This window comes from Protopterus annectens, chromosome 2.part0 (assembly GCF_019279795.1).
Source record: "Protopterus annectens isolate FY-2018-M chromosome 2.part0, PAN1.0, whole genome shotgun sequence".
Classification (NCBI taxonomy): domain Eukaryota; kingdom Metazoa; phylum Chordata; order Ceratodontiformes; family Protopteridae; genus Protopterus; species Protopterus annectens.
The window spans coordinates 1,000,449,321-1,000,468,743 of record NC_056728.1 but is presented as its reverse complement, the minus strand read 5'-3'; the positions used below and the strand labels follow the sequence as shown (position 1 = coordinate 1,000,468,743).

Sequence of the window (19,423 nt, the reverse complement as noted above, 5' to 3'; positions counted from 1 at the left end):
TTCTAGACTGTTCTGTGACCTTGGAGTAGGTACAGCATGGGCTTGTCCCCTTTAAAAAAAAATTAACCTCCGAGTTTTACCAAAATTTATATTGTCATTTTTTTCAGTCTTGCAACATTCAATGTAATGATTATCAGTAAAGCGGCATGATTTCCTTCATGCATACCATAGTTTTATACACACAAACTTCATATAGTTTATCTTCTTACCAGTCCTTATCATACCCCTGCTTCGACCAAAGCATCTCCTCAGCCAATCATTATGCTAACCAACAGGAAGCAAATAATTTTTTCTTTTCTTTTAATCCCATTTATGTCTTCAGTGCACAAAACATTCTTAATCTTTGGGGCTAATAAAGCTCAGTTAACATGCCTGGTACACTCAGTTCACAACATTCTTCAGTTGTTTCATTATATGATAAGTATCCTTGCTAGGGCTCTTGCATCATGTGTTTTACACTATTCATCTCACCCACCAATCAGAATTAACCAACATGAATTAGGAAATCCAATTTAATTTCTGCATAAATTATCTCTGTAATTTGCCCAACTATATTATCTTTTTCCAATCAGTAAAGAAAAAATGGCATGACTGGTAGATTCATTTCACTTTATATATAAAGTCAGCTTTTTCTCCCTTTAATCTCATTTATACATTTTGATGGTCCTCCCCGGACAAGGCAGTACTAGTTGTATACCCTTAACATCAAAGCTTAGCAAAAACAAGGAGGTACAAAACAAAATGGGGGGGGGGGGCATTTCCGTGTTAAAGGCACTTTCCTTGTATTAAACTTTCCATCCTAAAACTTGGTCCATGATACGTATCGCACAGCTATCCTCCTCTTATGTTGTGTTTTTATTTTCACATCCTGCTTTCATCCTACACATTTCACTATACTTGAATCAGTGTATTTTTTAATTCTTGTGCTAGCATGGTAGTAGTATTCATTTCAGTTTTAAACTGAACATTTATATGCCATATAAAGATTTCTTTTGCTTGGTCAACTATAGAAAGCACTCTGTTTTGCCCACTTTTCATCTTGAAAATCCCCTCATATAGTGTTATCCTTCCCAGTTAATGTTCTCTAATGGTTAACACGTCATCTTATTCTTTGCTGTCATACTGTCGCATCCATTCTTCTCTTGTATAACTCTTCTAGATTAATGTTTATTTCATGGTCTCATGTTGCCCTTTCATTATTCCATTTCATTAAACTTCTTCATTTACTGTCCTACTTTCCTGCATCCTTCTAGACCCACCGCCTGTTATAGCAGCACTCTATAAAAAGGGGAGAACATCTGCTGTTTATGAAATAGCAACATTGTATAGACATGCAGTCTTATTTTTACCTCTCCATGGATTTCCTGTGTGATTAATAGTTTAATAAACAGATTTCATGTTGCCCTTTTCATTCATTCCTCAACTGATGGATTCAGATCCAAGACTCAGATATGCTTTGGCCGCTTCTACCACCAGCAATGTCAAGCTCCTCCCTTTACCCATAATGCACCATCAACCAAACATACCCCAGATCACGTTTGCCGCCATTCAGCTTCAGACGCTGATCCTGTTGCTCTCAAGTTTTTGGAGTAGTAACTAGCCTTTTTCGTGAGTTACATTTAAGAAACTCTTTATTGTATCTATTATTATATCTATTTTTCTCTCCTACCTCCCTAACAAATTCTTTTTAGACTTTTTAGGCAAGTTCTGATACTTTTTTAGCTACTGATTTCTCAATGCCTCTCTAAAGTACCATCGTTTGTACTTATCCTACCAGCTTAGCTTCTTCTTTTCAGAGTATTCTTCCAGTGACATTATTGATAGTTCTTTCTTCTTCTTTTTGACTTCCTTTCTTTAAAAAAAAAAAAAATTCTTCCCTTTCTTAGTTCTTTTTACTGAATAGTAATGGCCAAGTCAACAGGTTTTAAGAAGTGCATTACCCGTGGGCAGAAAATCCCCAATTTGGATGCCCACAGGGAATGTGTTTGTTGTTTAGGATCTATGCACTTGGACACGGATTGTTCTATCTGCTCTGGATTCTCCACAGCTGTTACAGACCGTGGGAATAAGTTAGTTCTCAGGGGCCTCCTTCCTCTTCTGTGGTTGCGGCTCTAACTCCATCCAAAAAATCAGACATGGGGAAGCCCGAATCAGTGACTATAGAAAAGGAGTCGTGCAAGATGTCCCCAGACCATTCTTCCTCCATGGCTATTTCATCAGGGCCTCCTACAAAAATACATAAAAAGTCGGATCTGACTGCTTCCAAAATTAGGTCTCCTCTGATTTGAACTCCTCCACTACTACCAAATCTGATTACTTCATGGCTCTCTTCACCATTCTTGGAGGGATCTCCACATAGGCAATCCATACCTCCATCCCTTCATATCATCTCTTGGGTCTTCTAGAAGCTTTGCTGAAGCTGATGTATATAGGATGATGAAAACATTTCTCAGAGGTCAGATCTAGATGAGGGTATTTCCTTCTCTGACTCCCACTGGATCCGCAAGTCAACCTTTGCCCATTTTCCCCTTGGTATCTCCTCCAATTCAACCCTCAATTTCTGAACACTCAGATCTAAAACCCCTTGGGGGTGTCCTCATCGGATCCAAAGACTGTCTGTTCTTCGACGACAACCTCATCTGGTTCTTTGTTCTGAGTCTCATCCATTCCTTCCACTGGGACGGCCAGCCCAATCAAGTCTCCAGTCAGTCCCTCAGGACATCTTCATCTCTTTTGATACTTCCCCATACCATCGCACTGAGGAAGTGCATTGGAAGAGAATGTGTGAAGGGAGATACCTAGATTCCTCTCAGGGGTCTGTCATGGAGGACACTGATATTGATGAAGGGGAGGGCTCTCCCAGATCTGCACCAGATGACATCTTCTTTGGAGACTTACTAGAGCTCCTGAAACAAAAAGGTGGTTGGTCCTCCAATACCCCATCCCAGGAGCAATCAGTGTTCCTGGAGGCTTTCAGGTCTGGCCTATCTACTTCTTGGGTGACTTCCCGGCAGATGATCTCATATATCTTGTTTCTTGCTAGGCATGGAAGGGGCCGTGACAAGGCACACTAGAGCAAAGGAGTCTAGGACGATGCCATGGTTTTGGTGGCAGCCACTAGGAAAGAACTTGCAGAACACAGTTCTTCTGTCCATTCCTCCAACAGGGAGTCCAGAGCCTTGGATAGATTTGGTAAGCTCATATGTGCTTCTCCAGTTGCTGAATTACCTGGCACATTTTCTGAGATTACAAAGAGATTTGAATGAAGATCTTTCCAAATCTCTTTCTGGTTCTTTGTCTGCCATGAACCAAAATGCAATTTCCTTGCAACTAGCCACCGCCAGTCAATTCCTGATGTGTCCACGAGGCTGATTTCCCATGCAGTGAAAGGTATCTAATGAGTAACGGGTTCAGGCATTGCCATTAAAAGACATGCCTGGATGCGACTGAATTTGTGGAACCCTTTAAGTCTTCATTCATCAGTGCTCCCTGTGATAGATCTTCCTTATTTGGTCCCAAGGTAAAGGACATGTTCTCTAGACGTGAGCAAGAGGTTAAGACCCTGTCTGCCGTGGGCATATGTTTTTCAACTTCTCTAAAGACTTTTCTCAAGGAGTTAATGGGGAGGTAGAAAAATGTAGTTTCATAAATCCCAAGGTCCCTTTCAAGACTCACATGGAGATAGTTCACCCAAAAGCAGAGGGGGGAACTCAATTAGAAGATGCCATCCTCGCAGCAGAAGGGTCCTGCAGAACCAGCACTACTGGGATTCCTTCTCAGATAAACCCTACCAGCGCTGAGGACCAGACTGTTTCCCACTGGAGGCAGTCGGGGGATGCTTATCTCTGCACCAGAGAGCCTGGCTATTTATAACAAACGATTCCTGGGTGCAGAGAATCGTGTACAGAGATTATATCATACAGTTTTCCCTAACATTCCCATCCCCATCCAATCAGAGGGAAGCAGGGCACTAGAAATTAAAAATCTGCTAGAAAAAAGCGTCATCCAAGAGGTCCCCACAGACCAGAGAGGATCTGTTACCTGTTAAAGAGTCTTCTTGGTATCAAAAAAGAAAGGGGACTTGAGACCAATTCCGGATCTCAGCAAACTAAATCAGTTCAGAGCACTGCCCTTTGGTCTTACCACAGCCCCCAGGGTGTTCATCAAATGTATGGCAGTGGTAGCAGCTCACTTGAGACTGCTGGGATTCAGAGTCTTTTCATACCTACATGACTGGCTCCTAACTCCCCCAATTAGGCATCAACTCTTACAGCCAAGGGACTACCTGAGGCAGTCGTGCATCCATCTGAGCATCACGCTCAGTTACAACAAATTGCAGCTCACACCCAAGCAGAGTTTGGAGTTCATAGGGGCTCATTTTGGCCTACTCAGTCAGTTAGCCTGTCTTCTTTCTGCTTGAGTTTAGATATTGAGATCCCAGGTCAGAAAGGTAATACAAAATACTTCTCTTCCAGCACATCCAATTTTACAAGCCTTGGGATCTATGGCAGCTACCATCACCCTCATTCCTCTGGCCAAGTTTCACATGTGAATACTTCCGTGAACTCTATCCACTCAATGGTCCATTCTTCAACATCCTTTAACCACTCTAATCAAGATCACACAAGCATACAGAAGATATTTTCTTTGGTGGATTAATTTGAATTAACTTACCGAAGGCCGTCCCTTTGTTCTACCCCTGCTTACAGCCATGGTGACCACGGACACCTCCCGAATGGGGTTGGGGGACATTTCTTGGGAAGAGCAGTCCATGGTACATGGTACCTTCAAAAGGCCAAGGCGCATATCAGTGTCCTAGAAATGAGAGCAGTTTTCCTAGCATTGTAGGCCATTTAAGACACTCTCACATCTGGGACAGTTGCCATTCAGATGGACAATATGTCACTGGTCTGGTACATCAACAGAGAGGAACCAGGTCTTATCCACTTTGTTGAGAAACCGTAAGAGTGTGGCAATGGCAATCTCTTCCAGTCGCTTTCCAAGATCAATGCACATTCCGGGGAAATCCAGCATGATTGCAGACAAACTAAACAGGGTCCATTCTGATGCCTGATGAGTGGTCTCTCAATATCAATGTGGCACAGGGAATTTTCCATCGCTGGGGCTAGCCATGGTGTGACCTATTCATTTCTCCCCTCAGCAACAAGAGCATCAGGGTCTTTGCTCTGATCCCTCCAATGAAAGAGTCTATGAGATATGCTGTAGTTCATGATTGGCCCTCCGGACTGCTTTATGCTTACCCACCATTAGCTCTCATCCCCAAATTTCTACAGAAAGCATTCCGGTTGAGTAATACAGTTATCCTCATTGCCCCCCTTTTTGCCTTGTCAGGTCTGGTTCCCCTTCTTCTGACATCACCTTCTGCAACCGCCCTGGATACTAGATCCAACTGCAGACCTCCTGTCTCACATGACAGGGATGACTAATGTAGGGTTAACAGGTCTAAAACTTGCCACATATTTTCTCCAAGTCCATTGATTGATGTGCAGCCCAGGCTCTCCTTCCCAGTCTGTCATATCTTGTAATCTTGTCAAAAAGCTTCTACTACAAAGATTTGCAAAAGCAAATGAAAGAGATTTTTTTTTCTCGGCCCTTAGCAAGGACTTGGATCTTAATTCAGCACCTGTGCCATCTGTCTTTGAATTTTAGGCTTCAATTTTCAGTGAAGATGCTAGGTTTTCAACTGTTAAAGCTCAATTGGTTGCCATTTCTAATTTCTACCTGGGAGAAAATAGCTCTACCTTAGCTTCTTCCTAACTATGTAAAGCCTTTCTCAAAGGAGCCTTTTTACTTAGACCCGCATTAAAGGATCCTACTCCTCCTTGGGATTTAACTGGTGTGCTTCAGGCCTTAACCCAGACTCCCTTTGAACCATCTACCAGAGCTAATCTAAAATTTTTGATACCATTTTTCTGATCAATGTCACATCAGCTAGATGAGTATTTGAACTCCATGCTCTATCTTCTAAACCTCCTTACCTGGTTTTCCACAAAGACAAGGGTGTCTTTGTGGACCAACCTATCTTTTTTTTACCTAAGATAGCTTCTGAGTTCAACATAAACCAGGTCATTAACTCACCAGTTTTCTTTCCATATTTTTCAAATAAGGGAGAGTATATGCTCCATCTATTGGATGTGCATAGACAACTTCACTTTTATCTCCATGGAAGGAAAGACTTCAGGAAAACCTGCCAGTTTGTTTCCTTCTCTCCTAACAGATTGGAAAAAACAGTTTCCAAAGTTACATTGGCCAATAGGTTAACAGAATGTATTTTCTTTGTCTATGGTAAATGAGATTTATCCTTGCCTAAGCCTCCTAGCGCTCCCTCCATGAGGTCTGTGGCGTTGTCTTCAGCTTCCTTAGATGACATTTGTGCAGCTGCAAATTGGACTAGTTCTCATGCTTGTATTGCTGATTACAAATTAAATTTGGTTTCCAAGAATAAAGTGGCATTTGGCTCTGCAGTACTCCAGAATATCTTTCCATGAGGGCCTCCCAAGGTTTCAGTAGCTGGGGACTCTGTCCCGTCAGTTGAGGAATGAATGAAAAGGACAATATCAGATAAAAAAGTTTTGTACTTACCATAACATCCCGTATGTGTTGTCCATTTTCGTTATTCCTCAAATTCCAACGCACCTGCCCCCATCTTTTGCTTCTGGAAAGTTCTAAGAGTTTTTAGAGGAACCTCTGTTCCTTGTTTGAGCTTCAGCTTCCTTTTTGACTTTGTTGAATTCCTTAACAGGTTGTCCTTTTATTTATAAGGGCAGCAAACTCGATCTGAGGTATGTTAGGTTGGTGGGGCATTATGAGTAAAGTGAGGAGCTCGAGTTTTGGATCCAAATATCTGGAGTCTGATCTGAACCCATCAGTTGAAGAAGAATGAAAATGGACAACATAGATGAAATGTTATGAGGAGTACATAACTTTTTTCAGTAGTCTTACTGTTATAATTAAACTAAATTTTTGTATTTCCATATGATAAACACTCACCACATATTACCGGACTCAACTGTTATGTCACTGGAATACAGATGTGATGTAATTACTGAAGACTTTCAAACTGACGTTAGCCCCTTTGTCAGGAGTTAAGTTAGAGATGTTAGAGTGATTAAATATTCACTTGAGCCTAGAAAGGAATGTACATAATTTATTTCCAATTAGCTAAATAAAGCCATCTAAAGATACCACTTTGGAAAAGAAATGTGCAGGCTGGATGTTTCCAGTGACTTTTGCACCTCAGAGACAGATACATAGGGTTAGAATGTATGGATATGTTATGTATGAATCTGTGTGTGGGGTTAGACTGTATAGATGTTGTGTACAGTTAGTACACTACATAGGATGTGGTTTAGCTAACAGAGAGAGAGCGAGAGAAAACAGCAGAGCAGCACAGCTACCACAGGAACAGCTGTTAAGTATAAAGAGAGGAACCACTATGACAGAGTCTCGATAGTAACAACATATCATCCAGAATTAAAAAAAAACACTCTATAAAATCATAAGGGACCTGCAACTAATATTTATTGAGGCTGCCAAGTTAAGAAATATTTTTCAACCACTCCTGCTACTGTCATTTAAACAGCTATCAAATCTAAATCTTTTTGTGACAAGTATACCTAGAGCAGAACATTGTCCAAAATGGCACAAAACCCTTCAGCCATCCATGCTGCAGAATGTCAGATGATCTGTCTGTCTGTGTCTTTCGGCTTTTCCCGGTTAGGGGTCGCCACAGCAGAACTCCGGTCCGCTAATGATTGGCAGTTGATTTTTACGTACTGGCTTGCCAGGCCTGACGCACAACCTTCAACGAAGGTACACCCATTCACGCATGTCTCCACGCAGAAGACGCTCTAGTTGAGAATCGAACCGGACAGCGTCTTACTGTGAGGCGACAACGCTACTGTAGCACCTCTGTATGGCTTCAAAAATAATTTTACAAAACAGGTTTTCAAAGTATGTGGTTCATTTACATGTAGTTCCACAGTGTGATTTATTTAATCAAATACAGGAGATGATCAGATTATAGAGGAAAGATAGACCAGCCACTCAGAATGAGGATGAATGCCTGTAGACCCACTATTACAAACAAAATGACTTACAAGCCAGTGGCAACACACTTTTCCCAGTCTGATCATTCTGCTTCAGATATGACAGCTATGGTTCTTCAAGGACATTTCCATACACCTCTGGAAAAAGGCAATGGAGGTTAAGCTAGTTCAGTTGTTCAGTGTTTTGAACATGGGTAGTTGTTTTATGTGGTATTACAACACCTGTGAACATTTCAGCTTGAACAGCTAACCGTGGGCCCACAAATAAGGTGTACTGAAAAGGAACAGATGTTTTGTTTTCTGGTAATGCATGATGATTTTATGCTGAATTTAACTTGAATCCAAACCACATAGCCAAAACGGTCAGGAAATCCTTCTGTGTGGCACACCTGATCACAAAGGGTTTCTCATCCAGATCCAAGGAAGTGATTGTGCCCCTTTACTCCTCACTCATTAAGCCCATAATAGAGTACAATGCCCCATTTGGGATGTACCTCACTAGACACCTGCCACAACTAGAAAGACCACAGAAGTACCTCACTAAGAGGATTAAGGGCCTTAAACAATTACCCTATGAAGCACGACTAAAAAAGCTCCAGCTCTTCTCAGTCGCTTACCGTCTTCTCAGAGGTGACCTATGTCTGACCTATAGGGCCATGTCAAACCCTGAACTAATGGACATGCTTCACCTCAAAAAAACAAGATCCCTCAGAATCACTCGTTCTAGCGACTTGAACCGATGTACAACAATAAACAGGACATGCTGGAGGGATAGATTCCTGTCACAGCGACTCCCCTCACTCTGGAGTAGAATCCCAATCCATATTCGACAGAGCTCCTCTCTGACCCTTTTCAAGAGAAATCTTGATGAGTGGATGGGTAATCGTAAGTTCTACCCTGGGATCACTTCAGGAGCCCTATTGACAGAGACCCAGGTTACTAATCTAATGGGGAGGCGAAAGCCATCACTCTGTGGCTAGGCTTATAAATGCCCATGGGCAGATAGCCTAGTACTTACCTATGAACCACAGACTATCTCATAACATTAACAGTAACTGTTAAGATTCCGGGACTTTGTGCATTAGCATCTGTGTTTTATTTATTACAAGAGAGTAGTTATTTTCACAAAAGGTACCATTCTAATCAGAACAGTAATAACCATAAATTTAACCGTCAGTAAGGCCTTAATGTTCAGTTTTATCACTATAACAACATTTTATCCAGTATTGCTGTTTGTCAGTCACATATGTCAGAAAATTTGACTGACATAACTACAAAAATGTTCTTTTCCAGCCCTCATTTTCTTTCATTTAACTAAACCACAGCATGCATAGTTACTAAATGCATACAACATCCATGCATTCGAACCCTATATCTTATTCTTTTGGTAGTTCTTTCCTTTCTCATTAAAGTGAATTGGATATTATTGCAAGTTCATGTTTTCTGTTAACCAAAACATCTCTCAAAGATTGCTTGTTTAGACAGACTAACAAATTTAAAATTGTAACTTTTTGATTTGATGCTGTCATTTTCATTAATTCCTCAACGAATGGGTCTCAGATCTGACCTCTGTTCTGGCTTGGACACATTTCTTTTAAACTCTTGGATCCGATTCACGAGCTCTTCCCTTTACCCATAATGCCTGTAATACCTCAGATCTCATTTGCTGCTTCTTTGCTACCAATGTGGATAATGCTGTCTCAAGATTTGCATGTAGTTTTTTTTGAATAAAAGTAGAATATTCTGTATATTTCCTAGACATACTCCTCCTATATTCACCTTTCCACCCTTTTCCAGTTTTACAGTTTTCTTTGCATTAGATTTTAAAACCTTTTCTTCCTACCCATTCTTTTCAGGTACTTTCATTATCATTGCTGGCAACTGTTTTCTCTTTCACCTCTTTTGCTAATTTTCTCTTACCCATTTTAGGGTACTTCTTTAATACCGTTGCTCATATTCTTCCCTTTTCTTTCCTAATCTTTAAAAAAACCTCTCTCTCTTTACCTTTCATGTTAAGGTGGCTGAAAACCCAACAGATTTCAAAAAGTGCACTTCCTGTGGGCATAAGATATCCAACTCTGATGCCCAGGGGAATGCATATATTGTTTAGGAGCAGCCCATCTTGAAACCCCTTGCAAGATCTGTGCGGGTTTCAATTCTCGGGCCTTAAGTGATCGGCATAATAAGTTAGTACTAAAGGGATTGCTGCCTGCTTCTGCTCCTTCCTCTGCAGCTTCTATCTCAGAGTCTCAAACCCCCATTAAGAACCTCCTGCTTTGGAGCTGCCTGCTAAACAAACTAAGAGATCAGATCTGACATCTTTGGATCCAACGGCAGGGACACTTAAGTCTCCTTGGCCTCTTAAATCCTCATTTTTCTCCAGAGCCTATTCCTCCTAGGCTCTTATCTTCATTTTTACAATAACACCCAAAAGAATATCCCATCTTCCTTCCACATCATCTGCCGGGTCCTCCCAAAATCTTTCTGAAACAGATGTGGATAGGATGATGAAGTTCATCGGGGCTCAAATCCAGATGGGGGGTTTTACCGTCTCCATCTCCCATCGGATCTGTGAGCCTCCAGCCTATATCCCATCCCATTATCTCTCCTTCTCTGATCTGTCCAGCAATTTTGGAGTCCTCATAGTTGAGAATTCTGAGAGTCAAAGTGTTGGATCCGAAGACTGCTTTCATCTTTGACTCCGATTGAATCCCTGATTCATTTGGCACCAATTCTGCTACAGCACGATGAGTCTTGGAGCCAGTGCTTTGGAGATGGATCTGGGCGATGGTTTTGACTGAGATTTTCGAAGCTGTCACTTCCCCTTTGAGCCTCAGCGCTGGGTTTTGACCGAGATTTTCGAAGCTGTCACTTCCCCTTTGAGCCTCAGCGCTGCACAGCTTGTGTCAGACTCCTTCCTCACAGCAGGAGCCTGGGTAGGGTCAGACCTTGACAGCGCATGGAGTTTTGGCTACTCTGAAGCTAGCAATGCCTTCTCCTGGTCCTTCTGCTTTCAAGGTGGTGGATAGGGCTTTCTGTCACCCAGCAGACCATTCTACTCTTGCATATTTGGATCCTACCGCAATGCCTCCATCAGAACTGAGTTCCAAGCCTCATCAACCTATCACTCAGGGACAGCCTGCCCATATGAGCTTCCAGGCAGTTCCCACAGAGGAATTACCCCTATCTTCTGATACCTGTCGAGATCTTCCATCTGAATGGGAGTGGTCCCCAAAATCTTCGCCAGAAGACATCTTCTTTGGAGACATTCTAGAGATCCTTAACCCGAAAGGTGGCAGGTCTTCCTATCTCCCTTCCCAGGAGTAGTCAGTTTTCCTAAAAGCCTTCAGGTCAGGCCCATCTATTCCTTGGGTTACCTCTTATAGGTTCATAGGTCGGTACTAGGCTATCGGCCCTAGGGCCTATGCAAGCCTAGCCATAAAAATTCCCTGGATATTTCTTCCCACAATATGTACTTCTCTGGACCCCTGTCTAGCAGGGCAACTGACATGATCCCCGGGGTGAATTTCCTATCCCCCATCCAATCATCAAGGTTCCTTTTGAAGAGGGCCAATGAAGCGCTCTGCTTGACATGTATGGGCAGTCTATTCCAGAGTATGGGGAGTCTCTGGGTTAGGAACCTATCCCTCCAGCATGTTTTGTTCATTGTGATGACAAGGTTTAGATCCCTGAAGCGTGTGGCTCTGAGGGATTGGGTTTTCTTTAAGTGGAGAATGTCCAACAGCTCAGGGTTTGACATGGCCTTGTATGTTAAGCAGAAATTGCGTCTGAGTAGATGATATGCCACAGAGTATAGCTGGAGGTTTTTGTAGACGGTCAGCATATGGCATCTGCTTTAGGCCTGTGATTCATTTTGTGGGGTATTTCTGTGGCCTTTCCAGCTGTTGCAGATGTCTTGTGATGTACATACCAAACGGAGCATTATACTCTATAATGGGTCTAATGAGGGATGAGTACAGTGGGACAATGACCTCCTTTTTTCTGGATGAAAAGCCCTTAGTGATGAGGTGTGCCACATAGAAGGATTTCCTGACTGTTGTGGTGATGTGGTTATTGAAAGTGAGACCACTGTCCACCTGTGTCCCTAAGTCTCTCATCACACTTTCGATGTTTAGTGTCCTGCCACCTATGTGGTAATTCATGGGTACATGTTTTTTCCAAAGGGGATAACTATACATTTCTTGGCATTAAGCTTGAGCCCATGGCTCTGGTATCAGGCATATGTTTCTGTAAGGCCCTTTTGTAGAATATCCACATCATTTGGGGATTCAATAATGGCTCCCAGTTTGCAGTCATCTGCGAACTTTGTTAGCCAGAGTCCCTTAGTATTGGCCTGTACTTCAGAGAAGTAGATGCCAAACAAGAGTGGTCCCAGGACTGAACCCTGAGGTACTTGTCACTTGTCTGGAGCTGGATTTGGAGTTGGCTACTTTTACAGTCTGGGTTCTGTCAGTAAGCCAGTTGGCAACCCATCGAGTGACGTAGGGATTTATGCCCAGCTTAGTAAGTTTATCTATGATTCCAGAGTGGGGGATGGTGTCAAAGGCCTTGGCGAGGTCCAGATAGGCTGTGTGGACTGCCTTACCCTCGTCCACAGCTCTGGAGACTAATTCGAAGAAGTCAATCAGATTCAGGAGACAAGTTTGGCCCTTCACAAACCCAAACTGGGTGGGGTCCAGTGTTTGAAGGTTGCCAATGTCTTTGTTTATAAGTTCCATGATAATGCGTTCATGCCCTTGCAGATTAGGCTTGTCAGACTGATGGGACAGTAGTTCCCAGGATCCAAGGCGGATCCCCCCTTGTGGAGTGGGATAACTGTAGCTGTGCGCCACTCAGTGGGCACGAAGCCTGAGGTGAGGCTATGATTAAACATGACACTTAGGTGAGGTGCCAGTTCATTTTGTAGTTCATGTAGTACACAGCCTGGGATGTCATCTGGTCACATGGATGCTGTATTCTTAGCTTTGGAGAGTGCGGTTTCTACCTGTGTGGCTGTGATTACCGGAATTTGGCAATCTTTTGGTATTGAGATGGGCCCTTTAGGGGGTGAGGGGGGGGGTGAATTTGGCACTAAATCGATCTGCCAGTATATTGGCAATATCCTTGGGATCAGTATATTTAATGCCATTCAGTTGTAGCTCAGAGCAGATCTGAGCATTGCCATTAAGATTCTTGACATAACTATAGGATGCCTTGTGGTTGTCTTTGGAATCTTTGGCAATTTTATTTTCGTAACTAGCTTTTGAGGATTTTATGAGGGATCTCAGCTTCTTACTGAGGCTGGTGAGGGAGTTTTTTGCATCCTGGGATTTTCCTCTTTTCTGCAACAGTTTCTTCCTTATGTTGTATAGTTTGTTTATAGCAGGGGACCACCAGATTGGCTTCCTTTTTTTGGAGAAGAATATCTTGGTTCTATTTGGGATGGCATGATTCATGCACGAGTAGATGTGCTTGTACAGTGGCTTAGTGTTGGATTCTGCAGGTGAACTTTCAGATCCCGTCTGCATGGGTGTCATGAAGTTTGTCAGTTCTGACTTCAGTAGCATGAAGTTGGCTTTGTAGAAGTTTTTTAAGGAGGTTTCCTTACTGGGGGGTGGGGGTGGGATGTGGATGTCAAGGGTGATTTGCTTATGGTCAGACCTGACCAATGAGAGGGTGACCACTGGTGTGGAGCATCTATCTCCCATGTTGGTAATGACCAGGTCTAGGATATTGGAGCCCCTGGTGGGATAATGGATTAGTTGATCCAGGGCATTGGAATTTATGAATTCCAAGAACCGTTTGGGAAAAGGAGTTGGTACCTGAGTAGTTTTCCCAGTTAATGGCAGGGTAGTTGAAATCACCCAGTATTAGGGTGTTTGGTTGTATCTTAATATTTTCCAGTATGTTTAGAAAGGTGTAGTGAGAATCTTGGGGCATGGTGGGGGATCTGTAGCAAGCTACAGTTTGGATTGCAGTCTTTCCTAGCGTTAGTTGTACCTGGAGAATTTCAGATGCATTGTGTTGGGCAACTAGCCTGGAGGTGTGAATATCCTTGGTGAATATGGACACTCCTCCACCTTTAGTGTTTCGGTCTTGGTTTTGTGGCCGAAAAGTGTGGTAAGAGTTGTAGCCTGGTATTGCAGGGGTGCTCTCTGGAGCCTTGAACCAGGTCTCAGTTACTGCACAGATATCAATGTTCTCCATTTTTAGGAGTGCCTCGAGAGAGAGTGCATTTTGAGGTTTAGACGTCTAGCATTGAGTAGCATTACCTTCAGATTTTGCATGCTTGTATCTGTTACAGTGGTGGTTTTATCCCTTGAACCTTGTCTAAAGAAGGCACTATAGGGGTGGCAAGAGCTTTAGCCATTAACCTGAATCCCAGGGGTGATAGGTGCAAGACCATCTTTGGCAAAGCATTGTGGTTTGTCGATCATGTCTTCCCAGGCAGACAAATACTGGATCCCTTTGAATGACACCAGAAGCTTAGCCAATTGTTGAAGTCAAGTCATTTTGTCCTTGTACTGTGGTATCATTCTGGAAGAAGGCAGGATGCTACTCAGGGCTAGGGTCATACCTGCCTGGGCCACATGATCCAAGAGCTCTTCCATGTCTCTTTTCATGTAGTCCAGGGAGTTACGTCTCAAGTCATTCACTCCAGCATGGACAATGACAGAGTCATATTTGTACTTGTGGAGTGACTTGAGTGCATGTGTTATGTGGTGGATCCTGGCACCCGACAGGCAGCTGACTGTAATTTTCTCTTTGTTCAGCCTGGTGAGTGGGACATAAGTGTGCCTGACTACAGAGTGACCTATGACTAAAGTGTTGGATAGATTGTCCAGCCTTAGGGGCTGCTGTTGGGTGGCACACTGGTGTTGTGAGCTATGTATCACTTTGGTTGTGACTGGTGTTTGTTTGCGTTTCAGCTTCAGAGGTCCTTGTTGATGACTTTATAAATCTCGTGTCTCACCGGGCATGGCAAGAACCAGATAACGTGGAACTCATTCCCCGTTGCCCCAATAAATTTTTTGCTGCACCCAAAGTAACAGAGAGCCCAGTGCAATGTTCAAGTGTGGAAAGCATGTTTATGCCTCAGTGACCTTTACGCTGTGGTCGCTTAACTACTTGGCACATTTTACCAGACTACAGAGAGACTCGATTAAACAGCTCTCAAATTATATTCCTGGGTCTATGTCAGTGGAGGAACATAAACAGTTTTCTTCTCAGCTGGCCAGCCTACAATTGGTTTCCAACATATCCATGAGGTTAATATCTCATGCAGCAGAAGGTTCCTCATGGGCAATGGGTTCAGGCATAGCCATCAGGATACATGCCAGGATGTGCTTATGTGATCTTGTGGAGCCCTTTAAGTCTTCTTCATCAGTCCATCCTTGTTTGGCCCTACAGTAAAAGAAACACTCTCCTGCAGTGGGCAAGATGGAAAGACCTTGTCTGCCATTGGAATACATTTTTTCTACCTCACAGAGATCATTCTTCAGAAATCGGTGCAGAGGTAAAAAGATGTGGTTCCAAAAGTCACAAGGTCCTTTTCAGGATTCAGGAGGGCAAACTTCTTCCAGAGGTGGGGAGGAGTTCTAATGGAAGATGCTACTCTTGTGGCAGAGGAAGCCTGCAAAACTAAGGATTTTGACATTCATTTTTAGATGAACCCTTTCAGCACTCCAACTGCTCTGGGAGTTGGTGGGTGCTTGGGAAGCCTAGGCATTAAGCATAAAAGACACTTGGGGTGCAAAAAGTTCTCCCAAGGATATTTCATTCACTTTTTGCAACTATCACCAAACGGATTCTTTCTCCCCCTTCTCCCCCAGCGAAACTGTTTTTTCAGGCCTTGTTATCAATGGCTGCTGCTCCTGGCAGCTCATTTCCATATGCGTGTTCTTCAGTTGGCTCTAGCTATTAAGTTAATTGATAATTTCTTCTACAGCCTCTGTCCTATCCAGTAAAACTTTCTTGAGCTTCCAAGGATTCCATGCTTTGGTGGATGAAGTCCATTGAAGTTTGTCAGGGATGCCCCTCTGTGTTTCCACCCCCAGTGGCCATGGTGACCATGGACTCCTCCCAATTGTGGGGGGGGGTGCTTTTCTTGGGACAGACCGTCCAAGGCATGTGGTCCCCAGAAGAGACTAATTTGCATCTTAGTGTCCTGGAGATGAGGGTGGCGCTCCTAGCATTGCGTGCTTTTCAGAACTCTCTTCCTCTGCGAACAATTGCTGTGCAAACAGACAACATGTCAGTCACTTGGTATATCGACATACGGGGGAACCTGGTCCTACCCCCCTTGTCGAGAAGCATTGAGAGTGTGGCAGTGGATAATCTCCTCCAACCACTTTCTTATAACAGCACTCATCCTGGGGAAATCCAACGCGATAGCTGGCAAACTCAGCAGGACTATTCTGACGCCGCACAAGTGGTGTCTCAAACAGTGGTGGAGAGGATCAACCTTGCTGCGATCTATTCACCTCTCCCCTCAACAACAAGTGCAGCAGGTTCTTTCCCCTAGTCCCCTCCCCCAAGGGGAGTCACTGAGAAATGCTCTAGTTCACGTTTGACCCTCCAGTCTCTTTTACGTTTATCCTTCCTTACCTCTAATCCTCAAATTCCTTCAGAAAGGACTTCAGTTGAAGAGCAACATTATCCTTACTGCCCCTTTTTGGCCTTATCAAGTGTGGTTCCTCTTCATTTGGTCTCATTTTCTGTGTCCTCCTTGGACACTAGATCCCAGTCCAAATCTGATCTCTCATCCCACAGGGATGACCCACCCAGACATTCTAGAACTCAAGATGACCACATGGGTAGACAGCCCCGACTTTCTTCCCCGGTTTATCATGTTTTACTATCATCCCAAAAGTCTTCCAATACAAAAATTTACAAGAGTAAATAGAAGAGATTTGCACTCTTATTGTGCCCATCAGAAAGAATTGGATCCTTTTACTGCACCTATTCCTGCTGTTTTAGATTTCCTTGCTTCAGTTTTTCAAGAAGGGGCCTACTTTTTCCACCATCAAAGTTCAGTTAGCAGCCATTTCCAGTTATCATACTGGAGAATAATGCTTTCCCTCGAGCTTTTTCCAAGTTATGCAAAGCCTTCCATAAAGGTACTTTTTTGCTTAGACCTCCAATTAAAAGACCATACTCATAAACAAAAGAATACCAGCCAAGAAAAAAAAAAGAACCAAAATAAACTTGGTAAAATGGTCAGCCAGGAAAGAAACCAGCACCACAGGACTAATAAAAAAAATAAAGATTTTAATAAAGGAATTGAGCGTTTTCGTCCCTCAATATTTGGGACTTTTTCAGAACTTCTGGGCTGACTGTTTGCTAAGTTCATTTTGGTTCTCCAATTAAAGACCCTACTCCACCCTGGGATTTTATGCTGTTATTGCAGAGTTTGACTCAGCCTCCCTTTGAGCCTTCAGCCAAGTTTGAGCAAAAGGTTCTTTCCTGGAAGGTAATTTTTCTAGTGGCCATCACTTCAGCAAGGTAAGTTTCAGAACTGCAAGTGCTCTCCTCAAAATCCCTTTACTTGATTTCTGCAAAGATAGTCACTTTATGTACTAATCCATCCTTTCTGCCCAAAGTTGCCTCGGAGATGAACATCAATCAAGTCATCAATTTGCCTGTGTTCTTCCTAATTATTTCTACTAAAGGTGAGTATATGGTTCATCTCTTAGATGTGTATAGACAGCTCAGTTTTTATCTTCATAGGGCAAAGGTATTTAGGAAAAGTGATCAGGTGCTCATCTCCTTTGCTCCCAACAGATTGGAAAAAACAGTTTCTAAAGATACCTTAGCAAAAATCGTTAACAGTTGCATTTTGTTTGTTTATATTCAATGTGATTTGTCTTTGCCAAAACATCCAAAGGCTCACTGTACTAGATCCATGTCTACTTCATCTGCTTTCTGGTCCAGAGCTTCTATTGATGATATCTGTGCAGCAGCCACTTGGATCTTTATTGCTTATTACAATTTGGATCTCACTCCAGAGACAGAGCTGCTTTGGTTCTGAGGTACTCCAGAATATCCTTCCATGAAGGCCACCCAAGGTTATTGTAGCTGGGGACTCTGTCCCATTCATTGAAGAATGAATAGATTTGTAGGTGTTTAGTAGGCTAACAACCACAAGGGCCTTTTTAAACCTAGCCATGCATACCAAATCTCTTGACAACTTCTGATACCCTTGATAACTGTAAGCAGGGGTCTGGGAGATAAACCATTTATAGGTTACCTTTCTCCTAATATTAGAGACATAGGTGCCAAACCAGGGATGAATTTCCAGTTTCCCATCAACTTGTCCAAGTTGCACTTGAATTGGGTTAGGGAGAAACTCTGCTTCATGTGGATGGATCTTCTTTTAGCTCTACAAGCTTTGCATTCTCTCTGGGTTCCAGGTCCTCTCATATTTTTTACAGACAATGCCAATGTCATGTGGTACATAAACAAGTGTGTGTGGAGGGGTACAAAGTCTTGTCTTCTTTGCATGCTGGCCTTTCTAGTCTGAGATGTTGCTATCGGCCATCATTTACATGCCCTCAGAACACAATCTGGTGGCAGACAGTCTAGGCAGGTCCAGGATAGATCCTCATTAATGTATGCTTCACAAGAAGGCTTTGTGGACATTGTTCATTGGTGAGTGCTCCTCATTTGGATCTTTTTGCCTCCCCTTTGAACAGACTGCTTCACAAGTTCCATTCTGGAGTGCCAAGTCCTCTGGCTTGGAAAGTGGAAGTCATGTCTTTTTCTTGGAAGGGGTTATCCAATTTGTTTATCCCCCACTTCCTCTGTTGCCCAGGGTCATACACAAAATCATGAGGGACAAGCCCAAATAGCTGCCTTTTGGCTGAGACAGCATTAGTTTCTTCTTCTGCTTTACCTGACCAGGGCAATCACCCCAACTTACCTCATTGGCTGGATCTTCTCAGATGGGACAAGGGCTTTCTTATTCAGTCTCATGTTCTCACACTACTGTAGATTTTCTGAGTGATAGGATTTTAACTCTTTTTCAACACTGTTTTTTGAGGACGTGCTTTGGGTTCTGCAGGAGCCAGAAAAAACACAAAGAAAATCTTTTATGTTGCTAAATAGATTTTCTGCCTGGTGTTATAAACATGAACAGGCCCTCTGTCAGTGGGTATTCCTACAGTTCTTTCTTTGTTGTGAGTTGCTCATTTCTGGCCTGGCATCCTCATCTGTTAAAGCTCATCTGTCAGCTTTATCTGCTGGTCTGTCTTTGGATCCAACACTTTCTTCTAGATTTGAGGTTAAACTCTTCTTGAAAGGCATTCTTTATATTAGACTTCCAAGAAGACCAATTCTTACTCCTCCTTGGGACC

General features: G+C 42.9%; 1 protein-coding gene across 1 annotated transcript in view; it reads left to right on the top strand.

Annotated features, from left to right (window-relative positions):
* Nucleotides 1–19,423, top strand: part of ZDHHC21 (zinc finger DHHC-type palmitoyltransferase 21) — a 1,352,192-nt gene that overhangs the window by 1,239,358 nt on the left and 93,411 nt on the right. The gene's annotated exons all lie outside the window — the stretch shown is intronic.